General features: G+C 42.8%; 1 protein-coding gene and 1 long non-coding RNA gene across 22 annotated transcripts in view; both read right to left on the bottom strand.

Moving 5' to 3' along the window:
• Positions 1-24,712, bottom strand: part of NFIA (nuclear factor I A) — a 331,976-nt gene that overhangs the window by 246,868 nt on the left and 60,396 nt on the right. The window lies entirely within an intron of this gene.
• On the bottom strand, positions 1,287-15,821 carry LOC124418135. 2 transcript variants are annotated; one of them, XR_006939977.1, is made up of 3 exons: positions 12,035-15,821; positions 5,803-8,246; positions 1,287-5,521 (listed from the first exon to the last, which is right to left on the bottom strand). It is a non-coding gene; the product is annotated as an uncharacterized LOC124418135 (long non-coding RNA). The 2 variants fall into 2 exon arrangements; XR_006939976.1 differs by having other exon boundaries at positions 5,803-7,224.

Here is a 24,712-nt window from a genome sequence, read left to right as displayed (position 1 = left end):
TATGTGAGCGCCTGACTGCGCACATACGGTCAGAATTGTGCATATATGTACGCATGTCAGCGTGCATGACTGTGCATGTATGAATGCACGTCCACATGCATTTTTGTGTATGTATCTGTGCACGTCAGTGTGCACGCAGCCAGGCACATGTATGCACGCACCTTGCAGTTCCGTGTGCTCGCAGGCAGGCACTTTCATGCTGCACGTGTGCACGTCTGTGGACACGCATGTAGCCATGACCGCGCACACAGACCCGCACGCTCGCGTGCCCAGCCGTGCACGTCCGCTCGCACGTCTGCACGCTCCGCGCTGCCCCGTCTGCCCCCCGCCCCGCGCGGCGCGGCCCGGCACAGCTTGTGGCGCCCCCTGCAGGCGGGATCCCGCCGCCGCCGCCCGCCCCCCGCAGCCCCCCCGCGCCCGGCCCCGCGGCCTGGAGGAGGGGTGGGGACCCGCCGGGAGGTAAGGGGTGTTAGTTAAAGCCTCGAAGCAGAAGCGATGCGGGTTTCCCCTCACTTTCAGACGGTCGCACGAGTGTGGGAACAAGGAATTCGGATGTACAGAAGGGGAGGAGGAGGATGCAGCAGGCAGGCAGACGGCCCCAACCTGCCCAGGGAGCCGCGCTCCCTCCTCCTCTGTCCGTGTCGGCCCGCAGAGCCGCTCTGCCTTTGCCCAGCGCTGCCGGGCAGCACCTCAGCCCCTCTGATCTGCACACCTGGATGTGCCTCTTCCCCCTTTCGGCACCCCACAACACTGGGGTGCACTCCTGGGCCACCGACCAGGGCTGTGGAGCCAAAGGCGGTATCAATTTTAAAGAACGGGCAAATCCTGCACTTTACAGTGTGTGCACAGATTCAAGAAGTATTTTCCTTTGGCTTTTTGGGATCGATGTCCCAAACCTCCGCAGGAAAACCCTTCTCGCACCAAGTTTCAGCCTGGCAGAGGGCTCTGTGGCACGCTCTACAGAAATGCTCCGAGGCCACCGTGTAGGGCTGACTCACTCACTGGTGTTCACAAAGTGAAGTACACTTTTTTACCTGCCCGGCCCATTTTTTACCCGTGTAATAAAATATGACACTAGAGGGCGGCCTGTTAATGTAATTCAGTAACGAAGTTGCAGCGGCTGCAGATGGAGACGCGCGGTCCCTGCGTTGCGTCGCTCTGGGGCTGGAAGTCGCCCTGGGCACCTTCACCCCCTGAGACAACCAGCAGTGCTGAGACGTGGGAGCACCTCAAACATCACACCAGAAGCCACAACAATACGTACTGCTATGAGATGTGATTTGCCAGCAGAGCAGCGCAACTTGTGTTACGAGCTGTCCTTTTAGCACTTAGTAAATCTGGGAGGAGAAAGTGGCTGGAATTGTCCTCTCCGCTCCCTAATGCCTGACCCTCATTCTGCCCCAAACTACTGAATGCTTTTACAGCTAAACAATAGGACTGCAGCTACAGCCTGCTTATAGGGGACAGCACTGACGCTCGCTCGAATACAGTCCCGCTGATGGCTCTGCACAGCCTTCCCGTGCCCGGGGAGGTCTCCTGCAGTTGCAGAGCCCGGTCTCCTTGTGTCAAACGAGGCTAATATCTGCATGCAATTTAATAAATTAAAGATTCCAAATATTTTTAGAACGCCAGACTCAGTATGCATCAGAAATACCAGGTATTATCTAAGTACGCAGTGATGTCATTACTAATATTTACATTTTGTCCTGCCTGGCAGCAGAGATCTCCTTGTTGACAGCAGTACCTTTTCTCCTCCCCAGTTTTAAATCCATGCCTCAGCTGTGAGCCAGCAGGCAGAGCGATGCGGCCAGACGGGCTGGAAGAAGAGTGAGGACGTGGCTCACAGCACCGCGCACATAGGCTGAGACCCGCAGCATTGTAGGTTGCTGCACATGGGATGTTGGGATGTTTGAAGGCATCCCTGCAGCTCACTCTGCAATAGCTTTGGTGCCCCGAGACTATCAAAGGCAGCTCGCCATGTTCACTGCGAAATGAGAGCGTGTTTTAAGCTGAACTTTGGTGAGAGTTTCTTATTGTCTCAAGCAGAAATTGGCCCAAAGTTACAGATGGAAAGAACTTAAATTAGCGGCCTCTTTTCTGAAAACTGATATTCCTTAGCATTTAGCAATAACATGTCTTCAGTTTTTGCTAAATTGCAAACGAGCAATTAATTTTTCAGCACTTGTGCAGAATACTTTAAAAATGGAAACATGAAAGTCTTCTATTAAAATGAAGTTGATAGTATGCACCTGCCACTAATGTACTGTACACTGTGTCTTCCACTCATTATAGTGATGATTTGGGTTGAGATCAAGAGTCATATAGTGAAAATCACTTCAACACGTGCCTGTTCATATGCATAAACTCCTGTGTACCAGATGGCAAAATATAATGACATCTTAAACAGCTAATTGCATAAACCTTGTAATGCAGATAATTGCTGAACCAAAGTATGAGTTAATAATTTCCCACTGTATTGCCTGGCTTGACACTAATTCTAAAGGAAAGTTGTGACAATTCTAACACACTAAAGTTCACCAAGCGGTAATTAAAACTAGCACTTAAAATCATTCGACTTTCAAACCCTTAATTACAATTCAGTGGAATCACTTTGTAGAAATCTAACTTGTAGATAGTTACATGATAGCTGATATTTCATCATCGTCCCTTTCACGGTGTTCTCCTCAGACATGCTTCAGGAGGCACGGAGCTCTCTCTGGAGCTGTAGGGTTGCAATGATTTCCGTGCCGGTGGTCACTGGGAAGCGCTTGGAAAGCAGAGGCGGGGAATAGGAGCGAACACACACATAGTGCTGTAGTTTGTTTGCAGCTTACGCATGGCAAGTAGCCATTCTTAATCACCTGATGATATAAATATAAATAAACAACGAGCCGCTGCTATGAGGAGTATCAGTTTTCAAGGAGCGGGTTCAAGGAATAGTTTTGCTTGGGTTTATAACAGGCACAGACCCCACAGACAGGCCTGTAACACATCAGCTGTTACCCTATATTGAAATCGCCGCCACGGGATCGAAACAATAAAGAATGGAAATATAATCAATGGTAGTAAATACAATTTTAGGAGAAATAAGCCTTATAAGACAAACCCAATTTCTTTCTTTGATGAGGCGCATCAAATAATATGATGAAGGTAAAGACTGAATGATAAAGGTCAATGAAAAGACGCGATATTCATTTTTTATGGAGATTAGAATTAACACTGTGTGATATTCTGATCAAAAAACATTAGAAATAGCAACAGAGCATGCACTAATTAGATTAGGAATTGGCTAACAGCCTGTTAAAAGCTAGCTATGAATCAGGAAGCGTTATCAAATGGGAGAGTTTTACCAGGATCAGCATCAGGTCAGATGCTAGTTAATGTTTTCTTCAATGAGCTGGATGTAAACACTGTAAATTCACAGCTGATAAATTTGAGGATGACAGGAACATCGGTGGAGTGACAGACAATGATGAGAATGATACTCCAAGTGATCTCAATTGCTTGATGAGCTGAGCCCATTCAAACACAATTGGTTTTAATACAGACAATATAAGATTATGCAGTTTCTGGTGCTCGCAGTTTTAAAAGATTGTTGGAAAAGTGGAGAGGGTACAGAAAAGAGCCACAGAGAGGATTTCAGGGCTGAAGGAAGTGCTTAATGGTGGAAGACTTAAAGCACTCAATCTGCCTAGCTTACTGGAAAGAAGGCTGAGACGTGACATGGGTGTAATGTGCACGGATGTATCTGTGAGATCACTCTGGAAGCATCTGCTAGATACTGATGAAACTCTTAATCTTTCAGAGAAGAACGGCTATCTGCAAGCCAGTCGAGCAAACTCAAGAGAGAAGTTAGATTTGAATAGCAGAAATGGCTGAAGTCTAACTTGCAAGGCACAAAGTCGGTACGGAGGTTTTTGACATTTTCAAAGTACACCAGAAGAGCTGCTGTAACCAAACACAAGTTAATACATTTAATGCTGGCACAACAGCACATAGTGATTTGTAGTACATCGAGGGACTTTCTCTAGGCTTCAAAGCTGTGAGCCTGTGCACATCAACAGAAATGTTTCTTAAGTGTTTGGGAGCAGGAACGTACAGCTGTGCAAAGGACTAATCAAGTAATAACAAGTCTAACACATTTCATGGGCTCTACAGACACAGGCCAGGTGTGCAAGTACAATACGTTTATGTATCTGTAATAACAAATGATTTCAAAAGGTAAGGACTGGGTTTCTACACGGATGTGGAGCTATGGGAAAGCACTGAGAGGCAGCCCCACGCTGCAGATGGGTTGCCCCTTGCTGCCTGCTGGCTGGAAGCAGCTGGCTCCTGGAGCCTGGTGCCTCTGCTCTCCAGTGAAGGAGAAGCAGTGATCGCAGCTCAGGGAATCTCCTGCCTGGAATTCTCTTTTATTTGCAGTGTGAATAAGATAGTCCTGCATCAGAGCAGGTCACAGACAGAATGCTAGGCTGAAAATTCACCCCAGACCTCTTTCTCTGAAGCAGTACTGCCTCAGCAATCGATTCCCATGAGAAAATGCTGATAGTTACTTGTCTGGCTGCTCACACAGCTTCTTGTCTCTATGACCTTACATACCTGCCTCAGCAGTTCCCAGACATGTATCCTATGCATCCTTCGCTTTCTACAAACAGAGTCCTCTCTCCTTCCTCTGAAAAGCTCAAGAACTGACAAAACCACAGTCAATCATAAAACATTTGGAGGCTCTACGATACCACCACACCGTGCATCTGGTCCTAGCTGAGTGTATTGCAGAAGGGAGAGAAGCAGAGGCTTCATCTGATTTCCTTCAGCTGTAGCATCTTCTTGGGGGCCTTCTGTCTAAATTCAGACTATGCACAGCTCAACTTTGCCTAAATACCTGCTGTGTGAGATGAAAACTGGCATCTAAATGCTATAAAATCAAAAAGCACAGGCTGATTCTGTGTAGGAGGTCAGAGTAAAAGCTTGGAACGACCCTTTCTGCTCTTAAACTTGTTAGCCCATGAAACGTAACTACCAGGTGTCAGTTGTTTCTACCAATTTTACAGATGGAGGTGCCCAGAGATACTGGTAATTCAATAAAACGCCAAAGCAAAAAATGACATTGGGCAGCATTATTAAATGGTAACTCAGATGCCAAAAGTTGGGAGGGCACAGAAATGTCACTGACGGCAGAGCCTGGACAGCTAGATGGTCTCAGGCACTAAGGCAGAGATCAATCCAGTGGCTGCTGACCTGCCCTTTTGAGCTTGCAGTGGTGCTGGCAATTAACTCTACGCAGGAAATTGTCCCACTGATCTACTCAGAAAGTTAAAACGAAACACAAGCTGAAATGATTTGCTGGGAGAGGCGCAGTCTGAGGGATTTCTTTATCTTTGAAACAACTGTCAGGTCCAGGATGAGGTGTTATGATATGAAGGAGACTTATTTCTCAAGCTGTGATCATAAATTGGTCTTCTTCCTTTCTTTCAATGGAAAGTGGTCTGATGGGGATAGTTTATCTTCCAGCGGTGAAACTCTAGAAAACAAGACAGAATACATTGTCATATCTCTTTATTTTTGTGAAGTTAAAATTTCTAGATACATACTACGTCAGTGTAGAATAAAAGCACTTTCTGATGATAGATTTGATCAAAACAGATTTAAGAAATCTCACTAAAGCATCATGCATTCTGACTGTTAATAATTAAGGTGAATTTATCTCCAATGCTTCCTTCCTGAACAGCATTCACTACCATTCATACAGCACCAATGTAATACATATTCACCAAACATGAACATAACTCAAAGTACTCCTACCTGGCTGTGTCTGCCTGGTACTGTCCAGAGGAGTCATCTTATCTTCTTCCTTCCTTTCTTCAGGATGTTTTCAGGAAAGAGGCAGCCACCACATTTTAGATTCTCCTAAAACTATGTCTGGTTTTTACTAGGCATCGTATCTGTCCTGATATCCTCAGACATCGGAGACAGACAGAAAGATGTGGTGGCAGGTAGATAAAATGCTTTGGGAAAAAAGGTGGGCCCCCATATTCAGTTTTCTTATGATTTTGGAGCATTTGCCCTGCACCACTGCTGATAAAATAGCTTTATAAAATATGGTATCGCGTGGGAAGTGGAATCAGCTTCCAGAACTGGTGAAAAGTAACTTAAGATCTGTCACTTTTCCAGATGAACATCTGGCAAGTGATTTTATTTACTTTGATTTCTAAGACCCTAAGGCACCTAGAGATCAGAAAATAGTTCAGTCTGTTCCAAAAAGAAATGCACCTTTCTTCTTAGCATCAGTTCTCAAAATGTTCTTTTGCGTACCTCTATCGCCATGTGTAATTACTTGCAGGTGCCAGCTGGAACACGATGCCTTTTGTCTTCTCTCAAGTGCTTTGGCCAGCACGGACCCAACAAGCTTGGTTTACCATGATTAATAGGTTGGCTATTGGTCAGTGACCATTGGAAAAGGACATCTCACAAGATAAGAGCTTTCGCTGTCAGTCTTATGGATAGCGTTGCCTCAGATGTACCAGAGCAGTATTGCTGGAACAATTTGCACCTGAGTTTGAAGCCAGCAAGACACACACGGATATACAAGACTCTGTAAGAACTTCCAGTTCAGGTGGATGATGGGCACCAGAAGAAGGAATAGAACCCAATGATTGTGATTGCAATTAGACTTGATTTATACAAGTTATTTAGTTATCATCCACTCCATATTCCACCAGTTTAGGTTGTTCATATGGGCTCTTATCACCACCCTAAAACCCTCCAGCAATGTTTGCTGTCTGCTCTGTTAACTGATGATTTCATTGTTCATTACACCTATTTATGTGCAACTGTCAGGAAAGGTTTTGTTCTTTCATCTAAGCGTAAGTGAGACCGGTATCCACCAAACCACGGCAGAATTTCAAACTAGGCAATGGCTTCGGGGAAAAACCTGAAGTTTGCCTGCAGAAAGAGAACAAACTCTTTAGAGATTTTTGTTGCCCAGCAGAATGGCTGCCAGAGGCTTGTCAGGTAGCAGGAGGCTTTTCCCAGGGAGATTCTGCAAGGCTTTGACATTTATAGGGTTGCTGTCAGTGTAGCATAACCTCAGGAGCATCATTATCACTGACCTATTGCAGAGCTGCCACCATTTCATGTACCGTATTCTTCAGCAGAGCAATACTTATCAGAGCTTTTCTTAACTCACGCCTTGTCAGTGAGACCTTTTTGCCATGTCCCTTATTTCTGTAATAATAAAACAAAGAAACAAAATTCTTAGGAATCAGGATAAAGTTCTTAGCCCTTCATATCTGTCAGTAGCTCCTCCTGTTTTAAGTAGGCAAAAGATGTCCCTTAGCATTTATTTATGCAGCTGCGGTGGTCAGCATTGGCAGAAGCGAGGAGGGATTTTGCGAGCTGTGACTGCTGTTGCTCTGGGGGAAGCTTCCTTCTGACAGGAGAGGTGCCGGGGTGCCTGGAACTCCTGGTTGCGGTCCCCTTGCTGTTGTGTCGTGCTGATGCTCTCTCTAAGTTAGAGAACTCAGCAATGAACCATTTCAGAAAGTCCTGGCCATTTAATATCTAAAGACTAGTTCTTGTTTACTGTTCAGCTCAGTGAATGGACTCTAACACTGTTTTTATTTCCCCGTTTCTTTTTTAACCTCCATCATGTGACAGTTTCTTTAAATTATTTGATTTATCCACAGCATTCTTCAAGGTTTCTCCCCATAGATTATTTTACTGTGGTGGCTGAAGTGATCTCTGCATAGCCACACACTACCTTACAGAGCTCCCACTGGGGCTCTTCACACATCCATACATGATTGCAGTTCCCACTAATGCTTGCCAGTGGGACTTAATGTACAAACACAATTTGGGGTCTGTCTGGGGCCCCATCATAGACTTTCTGGGCAGGATGGTTGGATCTTTGCTGGTCAGTTCTTACAAAAATGAATGCAAAGCTGAGATTTGAAAATTTGCATTTTACTTCTGTGTACCTATTTTCTGCATCTTTAGTGGTTCTCATATCTCCAGGCTCCCCCACTATGCTGGTATTCAGATGCATATAAGTTAAGCGATGACAGAACACTTTCCATCACAAAGCTGAAATCTTCAATATGTTTTGTAAAACTAATGCATCTTGTACCATCTGTAATCCCACTCCACTGCAATTCAGGGACATGCAAATGTTGAATCATTATTATTTGTTAGCCATAGGAAAATAATGACTCATTTCAGAGTAATTTGTACTGAACATGTGTCCACATCTGAAAGGGGAAATGACCAAGTCAAGATGTGGTCTGTCAGTTTCTTCGCCCAGAAGGTTTTCTGCCTTTAAGCCACATCTGGGAGATTTTTTTCAGGTGAATTTTTTTATTATTTTTTTAAATGTATGATCCTTGGTCATGTTTGCTGAGCTATAATTCTGGACGCACTAGGGACCAATGAACTAAAGTAAAGCCAAACATGGGCAGGAAGCACTGTATTTCAATACCAGCCTCTCAAGAACAAATTTACTTAGTTTAAATCTTCACTTTCTACCTCACTGTATGCTTTCAGGCTTGTTTTACTGGTCCTAGAAGTGTGAATGTGCCAATAAAGGAGTAACATGATATGACAGTATCCGCTTTCCAGAAGATCTGGCCCCAAACCGAGCTACACCACGGGTAGAACCTCATATAACAGCAAAAGTCTATTGAATTCAGTCCATGGGCACTGGGACACGCTTCTGAAGGCCAAACCATAGGCACATCTTATGAAAAAGCCAACTGGCATATTCAGCAAATTCAGCAAGTGGTAACTCAGTGTTTTTTGTCACCCAAGGCTGACCAATGCTTCCTGTTTAAAAAGTTGATTTTCAGCGCTCGTAACTTCCCCAGGTATTAGCAATTAGAGGACATTCCCCACACTTCATGTTTTTGTCAGCCTGATTTCTTTCTGGAATTCTTTTCATCCGAGCCAATTCATCTATCTCTAAAAAAAGGCACTAGAAAAAAATGTTTCAGTGTTCCTGGCAGTTTGTCCTTGAACAGCCCTGTCGACATCATGGTCTGAAGCAATAACTGGGAGATTGGCCTACATCAGCCATTTCTTAAGAGATGCTTCACAGTAGCCTTGAAAATCCATCAAATGTGAAAAGCCTTTACAAGCTCAGTTTGCACATGCTCGATAGAAGTTTTTCTTTTTTAAGCATTAAGTTGCTAAACTCAGTGCAGGTTTTATAGGGAACTGACCCCACTTGGGTATCACACACAAACCTGTCTCACTGCAGGGGGTTGAGAACCCTGCCCTACAGCCTTCCTTCAAACATTTCCTGACTTTTGCATGCTTGATCTTGCATCCCCACTGGTGTCCTGTGAGCATCTCCTTTGCATGCAGTGGGATGTAATTCACAAGTCAGATAGTGAGTTAAAATGGCCGTTCCCTCATTGCCTGGTAGGAAGTATGTCTCTTAACTGGTACTAATGGATGGCAGCCGTTAGTTACTCTTACATTAAGGTGCATTCATATTGAAATTTTATACTGACGTTATAATGCATTTGATTAAAATGCAGAAGAATTATGCGTTAGATGTCACGTGGCTGGATGGAAGCATAATTTAGCTGAGTCTGCAGATGCAGTCATGCAGGTGTTTCTGTAATTCCAATTCAGTTGGTGAAACTGTTGATGTTCAGTGGCCCTCAAATCACATAACCATCTGCAGTTCAGCTCCTTGTGAAAGGAATTCCTTGTGTTGTTGAATTTTGTTTTTTTTTTTAAACCAGATACGATCACTGGATTCCTAAGCAAAATTTTTTGTGGGTTAGACAATATTTAAATGTCAGGTGTTCTGCAGGGAGGGGAGGTACTGCAGACATCAGGCACTTCAGCTGTGCTTGTTAGTTGCACAGCTAATGTAAGGAGAAGTGAAAATCTGGGCTCTTCGGGGGAGCATTTCCCTCACTTCAAGAAGCACTGTGCTTTCTTAATTGGGTAAGAGTTGAAGCCTGAACTGTGTCCAATTTGTGGTTTTCAAAACTAAATCAAGTCTGGCCTTACACACCTCCCTATAAAGTAGACGGATACCTGAAAAACACTTCATGCCAGAGGTTTTGTAGTTAGATTCTCATTTTCTGCTTAGATCCATTATTAATGAACACAATTATATCTGCTACAACTCTTGCCACTTCCAGTTTCCATAAACACCAAGATGATGCCAGTTACGTACAGCACTGAGAGAACTAAGCCCGACACTTGGATGGGTCCATGACTGCCAGCAACAGCTCCCAAGTACTTAAAGACATGCATGCACATGATCTTTTTGCTAGACTGAGGAATTCTTGAAGGCAGGAAGATGTGATCATAGAAATCATAGAATCACTCAGGTTGGAAAAGACCTTAAAGATCATCAAGTCCAACCACAACCTAACCATACTACCCTAACTCTAACAACCCTCTGCTACCCTACTCCCGTGATGGGGAGTAAAAGAATGTAGGAAGGAGGTATAGATCAAGGACAGAGTTAGCAGGAGCAGTGCTCCCTCCACAGTGCTGCTCGTGTTGTATCACAGCTGCTGCCCTTTCCTACAGCAATTTCCAGTCCATGGGAGCCATCCTTCCAGTCTGGGAACATCAAGCACTTGCCTGTGATTTGAGGCAGGATGACATTAACTTTTGGAAGTTGATAGACTTTATGTCATTGGAACGCGCTGTGAAGTAATCTAGCTAATGTGCAGTTTTGTCTAGAAAATCTCCGAGAACTGAGCACGGTTCGAAAGAATAAAGCAAGTCAAAATCACAGACTGTTTCTTTTTTACCTCAAGGGTCATTGTGTTTATACATTTTGAAAGAGTTATTGAACTAATTTGTAAAAGACTTCTATTTTATATATCAAGGAAAAATAAAGACCTCACAAGATTTTCAGTCCGTCAGCAACATATGGAAACAAGAAAAATCTGTCCTCGGTTGCTGAAGTATTTATTTATCATTGAAATCCCAGACATTTGCATTCAATGTAAGGGCAACGCAAATCTTATGTATAACCTCCTAGAGAATTCAGTTAAAAGCAGTTTTGGATACCTGTAAGTAATTATGCTATCACATTCTCTAACGGATTTAATTCGGGCCAAGTAGCAACTACCGTATGTCCAAAAGATAATGAATTAAAGCAATGCTTTGGCATATCCCCTTTCTGAAATGTTAGCAGCCTCTCAAGTGACTTGAAAAATAGGCTTCAATAAATGGACAGGAAAATATATGCAATTAAATTCAATCAATAAAGCTGTCCTTGACCAAAGTCCAAACATTAAAAACAACTCCAATTGAATTATGAGAAATCCTTTTCTGATTTTAACTAGATTAGTTTAATCACATGTGCACCAAAGTTGCATGCCATTCCTCAGTAAGTTTATGGAAACAAAAATCAACGCACGGCTCTGCCTCTTGCTTCAGCTCAGCCCTGGCTTCTCCATAGAGGACAGCACTGTTCTAGAAGAGCCATTTTCTGTAACAAGGTCACTCGTTCAGAGGAAAATGGCAGAGCAGGGTCCCAGGTGACTGCCATAGTTACCAGCCTTCTCTCTTTCCCTTCCCCACAACTCCTCATCCCCATAGTACAAGGGCTCTTTGTTTCTTCTGGGAAAACAACATTTCTGAAATCCTGAAAAGCAACTCAAAATGTGAAACCTCCTCCAGATCTCAACTAACTAGAAAGCTTTGATTTTTTTCTTTATTTTATTTCTCGTGCTTTTTCTTCTATCATGATATAGCTGGGGATAAACACTGCAACAAAATCAGAGATGCTCAAAATCATGGTGAGACTAAGCACAGGTACAAGCCACAGACATAAGTAAAACCAGAAATCCTTCTTAAGAAAAACAACAACAACAAAAAAGCATATCAGACACTGATAGAGATTAGGACTTTGCAATATCAGATATCAAAAGAACCTTCACAAATAACCACGTAAATACTCAAATCCTCACCGAGATTTCTCAGTGAGGTAGGAGCAGACCAACCAGGAGGAATTAGACAATTTAAAACTTTGTATAGGAATACCTAACCCCCTCCCCTTTACCTTAAGGAAAGCTAGAGCTACCTTCCTTCTTCTCTTCCCCAGGGATGTAGGACAGCTGGCAAATGATTTCACATAACCCAGACAGCCATCAGCTGGTAATCACAACCCAAGTCTACTTGCCTGCGTGAGGCCTGAACGAATAACACCTGAGAGTAAAGCATTACTAGGTGAGCTCTCTGAGCTGTCTTGTACAATGCAAGCATTCTCTTTAATTTAGAGCAAAACCAGAATATTAGTTTATTTTAGAGCTGATGTTTTAGCTGCAAAGCACTTAAGATATGAAAAAGATAGATCTGGGGAAATAATTCATAAGTAGTAATGTGTTTGTTGAATTTTTACTCTTCAGAGACTTGTGGTTTTTCTGCAATTCTTTCCAAAACCAAGGGAGAATTACGATAAAATGGTTTGTCTTGGATAAGGGACAGTGCATCAGAAGCAAAGTTATTTCCTGCCCTATAACAGGAGAAGTAAAGCATTGGAATGAGAAAGAGGGAGTGAAGCTGTTAGTAGTAATGGCTGTAAGGTTCAAGACTTGCCCCAGACTTGTTCCTCCTCCACTTGCATGAGCAGGAGGGAAAATCCATGAAGATGGCCATGCTCATCCTCAATCTGTGACCTCTGATGTTCCCGCAGTGACATAACTCTGTGACTTATCTACAAAAGAGACATGCTCGGTTCAAGCCCCCCATTACTAAATTCAAGACACGGCTGTTTGCAGAACATGGAAATCCTCATATGGTTGTAGCAGTTGTGCTGAATTCCACAGTCACTTGTCTACTGGCTCTGGAGACACGTCCTGGTCTTAGAGGGACACAGACCCAAACATTACAAAACCTAACCATAGAATAATATGAAAGATTGCAGTAAGAGTAATATCACAAATAAAGGCTCAGTGCTGGAGTTATGAGGTGGGAGAACTTGCTCTGATGAGGTCTCCTGCTGCCTTTGTTTGGATCAGATTGGCTGATAACTCCACGGTGTGTCAGGAGCCCAAGCTGACTAATACGACACCTGAAAAAGGCAAATACCTTCCTGCTGACAGCAGAACCTCTGCCTTGGACAATCTCTAGCTGTTTGCACACATACTGTGAAGCCCAAGAAGCTTGCATTCCCTTAGCAACCAAAGTTGGCACCTGTGATATTTGTTTTCAGCGACTGACACCAAGAGTTTGAACTTACATCTGTTTTACTGAGTTATGATAAAACAGTATTAGTAACTGCAAAAAACAGCGCTAATTTGGACAATACTGTCCAGATAATTTGCAACTTGAGGCGCCTGTAATTTCATTTCACATATATATCATTTAACGATATGGGAAATCATACAGTAGAGGAAGATGACAAGTCTTACACAGGCTGGATCTTGACAGCTTGACCTATTCCCAGCTATAAAACTTGCTTATGTAGAAGTTTTCCTAATGTCTTTTATAGTTCATTTGTGAAGGATTGTCCACCTGGTGCCTTATCGCATACTGTGGAATGAGTCCAGGAGGTGGCAACAACATGAACTGCTGTGGGGGATAACAAGGACTCTGTTATGACTGGGAACGTTTGCAGTACTATAAATAACTCTATCAATATTGTGATAATGGCACTTTAAAGAGGTCTATTTTACAAGTGTTGAATGTAAGAGAGACCACAGCTGTGCTCATTAATTCTGAAGTATGCTCCTCTCTATGTACAATTTGCAGGTGTAACAATAGGAGTGTTGACTCAGTGCAGGTCTAGCTAGTGTTTGGATTTAAAAAAAAGGTCACAGTAGCATGATTAGTTCTTAACAAGTCTTTATTGTGTTTGGCAGAGGGAAAGCAAATGATGATAGTTTAATTGAAAACAATAAAAGTAACATGGAACTTTGTTACAGAATTCAGCTATACGTAAATAGCTTCTCCCCCCGCAAAGAGCAAGTACCGTAATTGACAGCAGTAGATCTTTTGATAATTAATTGCAGTAAATTATCACTTGGCACAAAGAAGGCATAATTCTAATTAATTTGCAACCTTTCCAGCATAACACTGAATTGAAAATGGCACTGCTGTAATTTTTTTTTTCCTGAGCTAATATATAACTGGAGTACAAACAACATTGTGATGCTTTCCTGTGTTTTCCTTGATGGCAGTTGAACGTGGGTGATTCAGTCCCTTCCACACCATTGCTATACTATGCAGAGATGACCCAAATGGGCAGGAGTTTCCTGCAGTCAGAATTAATCTGCCACAGCATGAGATAATAGAATTTTATACAGGGATGCAGTCAGATAACTGGTTCAGCTGGGGTTGGTATGGGACATCAAGTGCCTTGATTTGGGACATCAAGGCTGTGAAGAGTTCTTTTCATTGTCCTTTTGACCTTGGTATGATTTGCAGAGAAGGTACAGGGTACATGGTAGTAATGGCAAGCCAGATTATTTAGGCAGAACTAAGAAGAACTACAACATGGGTCTAATTCACCAGCCTCCATCTTGTTAACAATTTACAAACAAATTTTCTTAATCTCCGGGAATGCAAATCCTTCTTGATTTGAGGACCTTGACATGGCAGGTCCTCATGAGGAATTGTGATGTAGGGACAGCTATTGAGGCAGCTCGCTAATAGCACAGACAGTTTTTAACTCTGAGGATTGCATGGATACAATGCCCAACAAGTCCATTTTCTTCAGGATGTTTTGTGAGTGCTTGTGGATGAGGTGCCATTCCTTCCTTGGCAGAACAAGATACGACAATGAGGCTCTTGGCTAATGATTTGTTAATGGAGTTGAGATTTGGGCCTGAAACTGCAACTGTATACAACTCATAACTCTTCTAAGCCCCAAAACTTCTCTGTGTCCCTGGGAGATAATATTTACCTCCTGCGCATCAGTGTTGTGAGAATAAATTAACTTTGGGAGAGTATGTTGAGTTCCTTGGAAAACAGTTACTAAATAAGTACAAGTATTATCATACATTAAATCAGATCAGCTATTAAAAACGAGAGCAAGTCCTCAGATCTGCAACCCTCGCTACATCAGTTTCTCCCTCCTTTGCTGATTACTGTTAGCCTTGATAATAATGAACTCAAAGACGATATTAGCAGCCTAACCTATACTATGATTTAATCTTGATTGCCACAGATCAAGGTTTGATTTAATTGCTCTAGAATTAATTAGGAAGAAAAGCAAGTTATAAAAAAGATTTTTCACTCTAAATAAAGAAACTGTTTACATTCAATTGGAGTTCATGTTAGAACAAATCATTAAGCTATAAAAGATTACATCTGGGCTGGAATTAAAGTCAAGCCGATTCATTAACCCAAATGGTAGCCCAGAGATTACCAACATGGTATTTCTGCCTTGGTGATCAAAGGATCAAGGGATACATGACCAGATGACCCTAATTGAAGCAATCTCCACCAAATTTTGCAAATGAACTTGAAAGTACTAAGAAGATAGTCTCAAACTTCTGTCAGTGTGGAGAGCAAATCTGTTCTAGTAGCCATATTTTACACATATGGCAAGGGAAAGGAAGAAAAGAAGGCAATCCTTTACGCAGTACATAAAATAAGAATATTTTTCTTGAGTTATGGGGGACACTTATCCAAATTGTTTATAGTTGTCTGTTACCACTTTTGAAACACAGGGAATTTACAGTCAGAAACTTCATCGCTATTGCCCTGTCAATGACCTCATCACACCTGACCTACAGGGAGTACCTTCTGGTGGGTTAACCCGTAAATCAGCCTGCACGCAAGGCCCTTCTCTCAAAAGCTTGCCAGTTGTGCTGAATTAGGTATGATAGTTTTATTGTGTGAGCTACTGTTCACCGGGGACTGAGCAGAAACTGCTGACCGTATTTCACTCCAGAGTGCAGGATGAACTTGAGCCTTGGTCCCGATGGTGAAAGGCCAAGCCTGTACCTCAGTGGGCCTCTGAACCCACAGACTCAGCTCTGCAGATGCTTCGTCAAGGTAATAATCAGAAGCCTGAACTTGGGTTTTGTCTCAGGTTTTAAATAAGAAAAATGCACTTAAATGCTGAAAAATGATAGGGGTGTGACTTCTTTTGAAAGACTGGTATAGACATTAGTGAAATTCTACATATCCCTCTGTGGAAAATCAAGAGTCACTGAGCAAAAGAACTTCCTGAAGACAGAGACTATAATTCATCTTATAAAAGGGGTGGAATTGGATGTGATAACTAGTGATGGACAAACTTCAAAAGGCTCAGAGCTTGTGCTTGGTTTGGATAGCCATCCAAGAACTTTGATGCACATCCAAAGCTTATCTGGACCTTCTGGGCCTGTAAATACTGGGATGGAAATCTTGCAAGAGCAGTCTGTCTCAAGAGGCTTTCCTTTTTTAGTATTTTGGGCAAGTATTTTCTTGCCGTGCTGGAAATACAACAACAACAAGAAAAAAGACAAGAAATAAGACCTGTTTTTAAAGATTACTTCACCAAATCTAAGTCAAGAATAAAAAGATACTTCTCCTGAAATGTTTTAGACATCTCCAGACCTATTTGGAGTCAAAAAGGGCAAAGTTTTAAAATAAGTGTGGATAAACATAATCCAGTTTCTTCTGAATCTCAACTGTGCTGCAATCATTTTGAGCCGGAGGCTATTTTCTTTTTCTCTATATTGGTACAGTTGCTTCTATGTGTAACTTTAAAGATGCCACACAGATTTTGCATAAATGAGATATAAATCAAGGTAGCAAGAATACTGGCATCATCTGAACTGTAGATTGTATATATTGAAGTTACATAAAGTAATACACAACTTCCAGAGGCCAGTCTTTGCACAAAACCTCTCACATGTTTTTGTGAAGGTTTTTGTTTGTGTATGTGTGTGTGTGTACCCATTTACGTTTTCCTAGTTCTCAGTAGACACAAAATAGATGATAGCTGCTGAAACTTTTTCTCTTGGTTTTGCAGTGGTGATGATTGTATAACTACATTTTATGCTAAATAAACCAGAGCAAAATGCAGAATGTTGTGGATGAAGAGAAGTTGGCTGCTGGGGGGTAGACAGTCTCATAGGTGTGTGACAGCAGGACACGGCAGCAAGTGTGGCAGCAAAACTGACAACGGACTTCTCTCGAAGATTAGATTGATCAAGGCCTAAATGAGCTTTTTCTCAGCAGGATACAGCCTCTGGGCTGCCATGTTACTTTCTGTGGGTTGAGCTTTAGAGATCCACTGAGGACCTCAGAGTGGGGCCCAAAGTAGAGCAGGAATGGAGCTGTCCTACAGTGGGGTGAGGACACATGGTTCCTTGGTGCTGGTGGAGGCCATGCCCTTCAGATCGCATGGCTAACATCTCCTAACCTGCAACCCAACAGGATCCCCATGGATACGATATCACCGAATATAACAGTAGGTTACTTATTTCAAATGTTTGCAAAGAAGCTGTAGTCTGCTATTTGCATCTCCCTCACCTGCTGTAGGCATTGCTGTCTGTGTGTCTGACAGTGGGCTGGATGTGCTCCGCTATCAGGGCTTTGTCCAGCTCCAGGCATGGGAATGTCCCTGCTGACTGAAGCCTGGAGCTGGCTGTGGTTCTGAGGAACTCACAGAGCACAGAGCTGCGTGCCGGCCCGTCCCTTCATAGCAGCAAGACCTCAGCTGACTTGCAAATAAATAGCATTAAACATCCTCACTGTGTTAGCAAGGGATATCAAGTAAATGAGGACATAAAAACCTAGCCAGGGCATGCAACAAAAATCACTATCTGTACGCAGGAAGAGGCACATCAGGTCTTGTGCCATTATCAGAACTTTTAAAATTATCTTTGACCATATCATCCTTCCTTTTTCAGCCAGCCAGTAAGCCACATTTTGGCATCTTTTTACTTGGATATATATTTTATCTTAAGCAGTATGCATCAAATAAACCTAACGTATCAATAACCTGGGGAGTACATTTGCATCCAAAACTCCATTATTTTTATCTTGTTTATTTCTCCTTAAGGTCACAAAAAGTATAAAATTTAAACTTGAAATATTCCAGAACGGTACTGCAGAATTAGGCAAATCAGCTACATATTGGCATAACAGCACTAAGAATAGAGATCTCCACAGAGCTTTGCAAAAAAAGGAGACGTTTTTGCAGATGGAAAAACTTAGACACAGAGTTAAAGTTAGCACTGTAAAGAGGCAGCGGAGGAAAACAAGCAGTGAGTGTCTGCTCATGCGCACAGCCTTGTTTCCTTGTTCTTCTCCCCAGTGTTGACCTCTGGCTGCCCCAAAGTTGTCAGAGCATTGATTAGATGCTGCAGAAGGGGAAATGCTGGTGAGGTTAGAAGGTAAACCTCAAAGAGTTTCAGGCATTCAAGGGATAAAGCTGACTGAGGTGCTTAAGTACTGGATGTGTCCAAAATACAGCTGAGGTCCTGATGGGATCAGGGTAGCAATTCATCACTGGAGATGTTTGCTTTCTGCCATCCAGGAAGAGGTGTGGGTCAGAAGACCACCCTCATCCCCATAAGCCCGGAGGCAGATTAATGAAGAGCAAAGCAGACTTACAGAACCAAACGGACCCACAGTTTTGTTAATGCAGAAAGACTAGATGTGCGTGGGAGGGGGGGGGAGAGGACAGGACTAGTCTTTCTTCCACCTTCCCTCACAGCAGAAACCCTTTTATGTCCAGCATGGAGCAGAGACAGCAGGTGGGGAGAGCTCTTCTCTGCCCTTCTCAACGTCTCTGCTAAATTATACAGCATGGTTTAGGTACCAAATGATCGATCTCAGTGAAGATCCTGCCTACTCACTTATTGTCCCTTACCTACCAGGACTGTTGGAGTTCCTTATGCAGTACACCCGCCAGTAATGAAGAACACCCAGTAAGGGCCGTTGTTAATATTTAAAAATAATCCTATTGGTAAAAATATAGACAGCAGAGTTAGTGGGAGGCCAACCCATTTGATTCATAGATTCTGACTGTATGGAGGAGGACAAGCCAGTCCCAGTGCCTCTTCATTGCTGGGTTTTTGGAGAGCTGTGGTGGGGTTTTGTGAGGTGGGAGTTGTTTCATGCTGGCCACCAACAGCTGTGAAATGTTAGTTGAGTCTTTCAAGACAAGCAGCTGGGGAGTATTCCTTACATCTTGCTCAAAAATATCCAAAATATCTTGAGAGAGGAATCTGTGCAAAGCAAGGCAGACAGAGGAGGAGGGATCTGTCCTTCATCTTTCGGGGCATAGCGTTTCCAGACATGATAGGTTGATGATCCTATGTCACAGGGAGTCAAGAGCTGAAGGCAGATGCTGGTTGGGACAATTTGCAGTGAAAAAAAGTCCAGAATAAGTTTTTTCATCTGCAGGCCCTGGAATTTTATACAGAGTGTTAGTAACAGTTTGAGAGAAATTTGTGGCTGAGGGAAACTGCAAGTTTTGCTGTGTCTGAAGTGAGATGAGTACCAGATATTCAGTGTCTACTACTGATTTTAGGAAGCAGGTTTTCCAAAGTACATGAGTTGTGTGTTCTCATTGCATATATTTGCAATGAACTTCATTGAAACTCCAGTAAATGGCTTGTGAGGTTTTGTTACTTAGGACATTTGCAAACAGAGACCAAGAGGATGTATTGCAAGAAAAATGAACAGACCCACCCAGGATCTCTTTAGAGAAGCTTTCCTTAAAATTGAAGGAAAATAATTTTCAGAGATATTTTAATCAGATTTTTTAAAACTGATTACACATGTGGTGACAATCCTGACAAATTAGCTCATGTATTGCAGTATCTACAGGAGCTTTCAGACCTCACATCTAAAAGACCTGGCTTTTGTTATGTAGGTCTGACGAGTCAATGTATTCAATCTCTAGTCAAAAGGTCACCTAGCTGAATTCCAAAATGCACATACCATATTTTTTATACACATGGAGTATTACCATAGCTGTTACTTCATTTTTCTGAATAATATCAAGTGTAATGCTGCAACAGTCTGCAGGGGTTGAGGTTTTGCAGCTGGCTGCCCAGTCGGAGCTATTTGGGGCTGAAGGCATGCAGCCAGGCCAAGCCCAGGCTCTGCTGCTCACAGCGGAGGAAAATCTCCCCGAGGGCCCAGCAACACAGGCGCTTAGCCACCAGAAATGGTGCAGCTCAGACCGGAGGAAAGCAATGCAGCCAAAATGTAGGTATCTTCCAGAGGGAAAAAAAAAAAAGATATTAAGCTCTTGCTCTGAACAGATTGCTTCAGCCCTTGGAGAAGGTGAGCTAATGCCAGGTGACTGCATTGCAACTTGAGGGAGGAACAGTGTGGATGGCAAGACAAACTGCTTCCTGGAAGTTCTTCTTTCTTCCTTGGCTGCCAAGGATGCCTGATAGCTTTTTCTAGGCATTTAGTTTTCAGGCAGTTAAATGTAACTGAAGTGAATCCAGCCTTCATGCCCAGGTGTGGGACACACTGTTTTGGGGAGCTATGGCATGTCTGATATCAAGACCGTTATGGAAGTTTAGAAATGAAGTTGGGGCACAGTCCAGTGATTAAAGGGATTGCAACCCCTCAGATCTGGATGCTGCTGCTCTCAGACCCTTCCTGTGAACCTTGGAAAAATCATCGCAGACAGGATTTTTAAAGCTGTTTAGGTATGAAATCCTATTGGTTTCAGGTGATTCACCCAGCTTGTGGTCCATGAGAGTTCGGCATCTAAGCGCTGCTTGGGATTCTTGCCCTTAAATCTCCTTGCTTGCAATATGAGGATAACACCTGCCTGGCAGGCAGGATTATTGTACTTCGACATCTTTGGGTGGCTGGTGCTGCCGGTGAAAAGTGCAAATTTCAGATTGTCTTGCACGTCATGTGCTGCAGATAGCATAGCCCTGCGGCGCTGAGCACCACCGCAACAGACCTCAGATTGCTGTGACAAAATTCACAGCACAATCCGATCTGTGAGATCAGCTGCTCCCTTCCTCCTGGCTCCTTATTTACTTCTGGTTGTTGTGACTCGGAGCCTTGAATAAGGAAACAGCAGCAAGTTAGAAAGTATTTATTTTAGTCTGTTTTTCACTGGCAGGGAAGTATTCGCTTTATCCCTTACAGTGTAGCTTCTGAAGAGAAAAGACTTTCGGTGTCGGAGATGGAGTGGCAGCAGAGGCACAGACTGCCACAGTCAGTTGCCTGTCTCTCCCAGTAGATGATGCTAAAGCGCGACTGTTTTGAAGGATTTTAAGACAGGTTTCTCGGGGAAACCTGCTGTGGCAGGAAAGCTTCTGGGGTGCAGTGCTGCAGGAGCAACATGCAGCAGTTATCCTGAAAGCCAGGAGACCAATCTGCTCCTGCTCTGTTTATCAAGAGCTGCAAAAAGAATGGCTTTAGACCTTGTGCAGGTTTTTAGGGTTTTTAAGCTGACCTTTCAGCAGACTGACGTGCTTATGTTTCTGCAGTTCTTGCAGTGAAAGCACACTTCCAGCACCACGCTGCCTTAGCTTGCCACGTCTCGACTCTTGCCATTGGAGAGCTCTGCTTAAACGAGAGATTTGTTGGCACTTTGCTAAGCCTGAAGTTGTGTGGCCCCCCACCTTTGTTTCCATAACATGTTGCTAACCTCTGCTCAGTGCAGTCAGACCCATCCAGAGTAAATCGTTTTGAATGTAATATTCGGCACGGGCTGTAGTTTTCTGGTTGCTTTTGAAACGTGTAGTGACAGTTATTGCTGGAAACAAAGCAGTGCTTTGCCTGTAGATGCTGCCAAAGTTCAGCTATGTTTAAGCTCGGGCTGCTCTCTGGAGCCAGGAGAGGAAGTGGTTCTGGAGTGGGAAATGTAGGCTCAGATATACATTTCCCTGGAATTTAGGAATATTAGAAGGAGTTTGGCCTTGTCTTTGCTTCCATTAGAGCTTTTTTGAGGACTTCTTGGGCAGCCAATATAATTCACACAGAAATGAAGTTTTAAAGTTCAAAGATTCATCTGGAAGTTATTAATAAAAACAATAAAAAATATAAACTTAAACCCAGCACTTTTTAGTGAGGAAAAATTGCCTTATTATTGTTATTATTATTTTTTTTTCAGTTGGATGATTTTGTATTTCGATAGCTGAAAAATATATGTTCTTTCCTTTCAGGAAAAAAGGCAAGTTATTAGTCTCCTTATGAGACTTCTGGGTCTGCAGTGAAGACACACACATGCATGCTTTGACTCTCCATGACCAAACCATCAGTCTGCTCTGCTGTGTTAGGGAATGCACACAAGGTCCCCATCCTCACAGACAGCACAGAATGAAGAGCATTTTGGGAGAGATGTACAGAAAGACAAAATGATCTCCCTGGATTCCATGTTTGATACGTGGAGGAGCTCAGAGTAGGACTTCGTGTCTCTTGATTTGTGCCTGGTCTGCTGGGTCATTATTGCTTCTATATGAATGGTCATCAATTATACACTGGGGCTGTATGATATAAGCCTGCCCTTTCCTTCCTACATTCCTGTGCACTAACATAACACATATCAGAGGTTCAGCACCGATGTTGCCTTGTCCCTGACTGATGCACTTCACTGGATCAGGAGTATATCCTGGGACAGTCAAGAATGCACGAAGATGTATGGACAGGATTTTTTTTCCTTCAGAGAAGTTGGGTGAGAATCAAATTGCCTGAACGAAACTTTTAAGAGACTTTTAGTCTCATTTAAGAAAAGAGATTCTGCAAATATCACCAACCTGCTGTATTTGCAGTTATCTTGCTGCCGACTGTATTTGGTTTTCTGGAATTCTCTCAAGAGATATTGCCTATTCAGCACATGCTTCAAGCAACCACTGCAGAGGCTATTTGTAAGTGGAGATGTTTTGTGTTCCTTGCTTTCTGGAGCTCAGTCACACCAAGCTGGGTTTTTTGTTGTTGTTTTTGTTTTGTTTTTTTCACTCACTCTGTCAAAGGTTTATCAATGGCAGTGGGACAGGTGGAAGCAGGTAACAAATAGGATGAACTTGGTTTTGTGTGGGCCTTAGGGTGGAGACCAAAGGAAGTGGCTTTGGAGCAGGGAAGTTTGCTGATGGCCAATTGTATGGGAACTGAAAAACCGCCTGATGAACTCTTGGATCAACTTCAGGACTAAAAGAGCAGTATTATCCTCTTGGGGTCCTGTCATTGGGCAGACAACAGCAAGGTATGCATAGGCAGAAGGGATGGAAAAGGAGAGGCACGGTGAGATTTGTACAAAAAATCCAGCAGAAAGATCATTACATCAAATGGGGATGAATATGAAGGACAGCGTGAGAAATCTGTGCTCATTCCACCCTGTCAGGCCGAATACAAAACTCACTGTGTAAGAGCAAAATGGGATTTTTCTCAGTGTCAGTGACTCCCAGTACCTTCTAGAAGTGGAGCTAATATTTAGGAAAGGCTGGCAAGTGCTTATTTCACTTTGGACTTTTTCACTATTCAATCAGAGTACTCAGAAGAAAAGGATAAATAAGGCTGATGAAGATTCTAACGCAGCTAAAAGCAATTGCTGAATGAATGACTTCAGAGCCGTATTCTGTTGTTAAAGTAAGTGTAAGGTGATGCTCTTTTAAAAATGGCCAAAGAAAATAAAATAGGAACCTCCTGGCAATAGTATTCTGACCTCACAAAATGCCTCTGTCTAATTTAGACTGCATTAGCCATTGTGTTCTTCACAAAATCCCGGGTAGAAGAGGGGAAAGGATTTATAGATAGCATTATGTCCTAAAGGGATTCATACAATGAAATTATAAAACACATTTAAAAATACATAATTAGCACTTTACATCCATAAATTTCCAAAGTGATATTTTTAAAAGGAGGACATTATCTAACTCCATGTGAACTAAATAACTTTAAATCAAATGAGACGATTTATGTGTTTGGAAGATGTTTATATTTGAAATAAGAGCATCATTTAACATCTCTTTGCCTTTCTCTCATGCTGATTTATCTCCCATATTTCTGGAGGTCACTCTTATTGGTAGAAGTCAGTATTTGTTGTGTTTTGCAGTGCAGAAATTCTTTTCATTCCCTAACACTAGAACAATATTTCATTGAATTGCTCTGGTTTATTAGACTAGTTGCACAGATGTCCTCTCTTCCTGAGCCAGATGTACAGAGTACTGCTTCCAGCTTAGCCCAAACTGGAACATGTTGACAGAATAACATAACTGAGACCAGACATATTGCATTTTACGCTAAAGGTCATGCAAAAAGCACTGGCTGCATATAGCATGGGCTGTTTTACATAAACACACATTTGGTTCAGCTTTGGTATAGGGATTACTGAAAGAATGCTCGGGGAGGACAAGCTATAAAGCAGTTAGAAAGGTCTGACAGTTGTTGAATGAATTACCCCCAAATGGGTACATCTCTCTGCGAGCAAGTGTGAAGGGCTCTCTGCAATGGGGAGCGAAGGAAAAGTCTTGGGGAAATGTTTCTGCTCAAGACTCTTCCAGAGAGACAGGGCTATTCTGCAAGCTTAATAGGAGATTCCCTAGGGAGTTGCTTTCCATAGAGTGGGTCTGGTTCAGCAGTGCCCTTACCTTGCTAACACCTTGCACCAGCATAAGAGCAGTAACTAGAAGAGAAAAATAAATGGAATCACCTAACGAGGAAGTTGAGTGAAAGCAAGTGAGGCCAGAAGATTTTCAGTGGCTCCAATAATTCTTTGGTGAAGAGCTTGCAAGAAGGGATCCAGATGTTGCAGATGAGAAAGGACTGTCCTGCAGAGTAGCTACAACTTCAGCTGCTCACATGAAGTTTAGATAAT

The sequence above is a fragment of the Gallus gallus genome, chromosome 8 (assembly GCF_016699485.2).
Source record: "Gallus gallus isolate bGalGal1 chromosome 8, bGalGal1.mat.broiler.GRCg7b, whole genome shotgun sequence".
Classification (NCBI taxonomy): domain Eukaryota; kingdom Metazoa; phylum Chordata; class Aves; order Galliformes; family Phasianidae; genus Gallus; species Gallus gallus.
Note: the sequence above shows the minus strand (reverse complement) of the source record. Positions and strands in the feature narration are given on the sequence as shown.